The 3,335-nt window shown below is 33.5% G+C and overlaps 1 pseudogene; it reads left to right on the top strand.

Annotated features, from left to right (window-relative positions):
* Positions 1–2,234: 2,234 nt before the first annotated feature.
* On the top strand, positions 2,235–2,327 carry LOC126078631 (uncharacterized; annotated as a pseudogene).
* The last annotated feature ends 1,008 nt before the right edge of the window (positions 2,328–3,335 follow it).

Genomic DNA, 3,335 nt, shown 5'->3' on the forward strand with positions numbered 1-3,335 from the left:
TATTACTCATTTTCTTTCTGTCAAAATAAGAAGAGAAATAAAATCCATTACAAAATTTGGGTCACAAAGGAAAAAGAGTATATCTCATTCTTGAAAGAGCCTTTCTTGATTCTTAAATTGAGACGAAATTTTGGCATTTGTCTTCACATCAAGTCATTGAATATGAAAAGGTTAATTTCCTCAACAGCATTTCCACAGGAAACGCACTGTAGGTGTATAAAAAAGGTTTTTATTGCTTTCTCAATGCAATCTGAGATCATGACACCAAAGTATAACTTGGTGAAGGCAATTCTGTTGGAGACAAAACCAGCCTAGCCAAATATACATCTTCCTGATTACCCTGCTTCATACAGAGATAAAAATCTAGAATATCTGTCAAAATGGTTGGAAGTCAGAAGTTTAAGACCATTTCCATGTTTCACATTTCTTTCAACAATGTTTTTTAAAAAGCTGAAAAGCAAAAAGTTTAGGTTTTTTACTGACTAGGGAGAATACTGATAATCTCTGTAATACGTATGCTACAAAATTAATGCTAGAACATAATAAGGCTGACATCCTTTTATAGAAGATAACTTAAAGCAAACAGATGCTCTGCAATGGTCTAAGTAAGCAGTTCTTAAACTTTCGGTCTCAGGATCCTTTTATACTTTCAAAAAGGGAAAACTCCAAAGAGCTTTAATTATATCGATTATATCCTTAAATATTTAACATGTTAGATATGAAAATGGAGAAATATTTAAAATATGTTTATTTTAAAACAATAATAAACCCTTTACATCTTAATATAAATGATATATTTTCAAGAAAAAATAATTTTTCCAACAAAAAAATTTAATGATAAGAGTGGCGTTGTTTTATATTTTTACAAATCTCTTTAATGTTTGGTTTAACAGAAAACAATTGCATTCTCATATCTGATTGCACATTCAATCTTTTGAAAAATGTTATTTTAATGAAAATATGTTATTAAAAACCTAAGCTCACATAAATATAATTGAAAAATGGACAAGTATTTTTAATAGTATTTGGAGGTATTGGGGGGCATCTTCTTTGATACCACAACAAAGCTTGATAAGTAGGTACTTATTAAAGGTTAACTATGATGTGAAAACCCTGGTGGTGTAGTGGTTAAATGCTTCGGCTGCCAAAAGGTCAGCAGTTGAATCCACCAGTTGCTCTGAGGGGCAGCTCTACTTGGACTCGAAAGCAACGTTTTGTTTTTTTTTTTTTCCAACTGCAACATGGAAGCTGACACTCCAATGATTAACTTGCATTTTGAATGGATTTTTTGCTCATGCATGATTTTGTAACATCATGTATTGGTCATTTGGAAGACAGTTAACTGAGTTACGCATGTCTTCCAAATGTGGATACGTTTCACTTTACAATGTAAAAAAAAAAAAAAAGAACACATTCTTTACTATTACCACTCATCTCATTAATAAAGCTTTTAATTATTGGGAAGCTGTCAAGCTCACAGTGATAGATATAAGTTTTCCAAAATTCTAAGTTTCACTTGAAAGCCCAAATTTTGTTATTGACAACAAATACTGTTAGCTGCGAAATGACAGGCTCACCTTAGTGATTCTTGAGATTTCTGCAAATATCTAAATCTGAATAACCATAGTTTGTCAATCATTCTTTCAAGTAAAAACGCTATTTCAAAAAATTGAACACATGCTTTTCCTCAAGACAACCATCATAGTTCAATATGCAGCAGTGCATTTCCTGTTTTATCATACAGAATATTTAAAGAAAGAGTACTCATGAGTCAGGTTTTAATAATTTTCACTGCTTCCTCAAAGACATTCTTAAGTAAAATTGCTTTTTTTTTAAATGTGAGTACATGGCAGTGAAAAATACAATAACTACTAGTATAGTTTGGTGTCACTGTCCTGATGTGTGATAAAGTGCCAGGAATTTTATCCACCAGTGTTTCTGCAACACCAGTGCAAATGTCAACACAGTGAAAAAGGAAAATAACATATTAGTATTACTATGACAATAGTTTCAACCTCTTATACCCCCTGGGATATCCAAGGGTGCACGGATAATGATTGGAAAACCTCAGTCTAAAATTTTTGTCTTTGTTTCACATTTCTGTAGAGGACAAAGCATAGCTGTTGTCTTCTGTCAAAGCAAGTTTAAGACAAGATCCTAGACTTAGGTGCCTATGGGTAGGAATTGACTCGACAGCAATGGGTTTGATTTTTTGGTTTGGTGAAACAAGTTCTGTACTGCTTTGGCAGCACATATACTAAAATTGGAACAATACAGAGGAGATTAACATGACCCCTGTGCAAATTTATGAAACGTTCCATATTTTTTTGAAAATCTGGCATGCAGTGGTTAAAGCGTTCAGCTGCTAACAGGAAAGGTCTGTGGATGGAAACCACCAGCTGCTCTGCGGGAGAAACATGTGGCAGTCTGTTTCCATAAAGATTACAGCCTTGGAATCCCTATGGGGAAGTTCTGCTCTGTCCTATAGGGTCACTATGAGTTGGAATGGACTCCACGGCAATGAGTTTAAGGAGCCCTGGTAGCACAGTCACTAAAGAGGCTCAACTGCTAACCAAAAGTCAGCAGTTCAAAACCACCAGCAGCTCTGTGGCAGAAAGATAGGACAGTCTGTTCCACAGAGATTTACAGCCTTGAAAACTCGACGGGGTTACACGAGTCAGAATCCACTTGACAGCAGTGGGTTTTTTTTTTTTTTTTGGTCTGTTTGTTCAGTGGAACAATTCTACTGAATTATTATGTTAAAAGTAATAATTTTGCTCAATAGCAAAGAAAAAAATATCGATAGGAAAGAAACAAAGATTTAACTGATCAAAATAATTAAAAAGTATCATAGCAAAGACTATAGCTAGAAAACTTTCTTTTGGAACTGTTTTTAATGTGTTTATTTAAAACCTTCTTTCAATGCTGGGTAATTTTAACTTGGCACTTGAGTTCTTTGGTACTGTAAATTTATTATTTATTACAATTAATAATCATTTAAACAATGATGACATTTTATTTGGGGAGAGGGTTGACATTTGGTTGAAAATCATATTTTTGCTATAACCACTTAATAAACTAAGTTTATTTAAGTCTAAATGCTTAATTTTAAGGCAAGATTTTACTCTAAACTCTATTAACAGAGTTTTTACTCAAAAAATGCATTCTAAAGGTATTATTGTACGGTAAAGACTACTTTTGACAGCAAGTAGCTGTTCTCCACTGCTGATTGTACACTTCTTTCTTTTGTAATAAATCTGAATTTTAGCTGGGCTCACGTTTGAGCCCTTTGCTACAGCCACTGTGTCAATCCATCTCATTGTGGATGTTCCTCT

This window comes from Elephas maximus, chromosome 6, assembly GCF_024166365.1.
Source record: "Elephas maximus indicus isolate mEleMax1 chromosome 6, mEleMax1 primary haplotype, whole genome shotgun sequence".
Lineage (NCBI taxonomy): Eukaryota > Metazoa > Chordata > Mammalia > Proboscidea > Elephantidae > Elephas > Elephas maximus.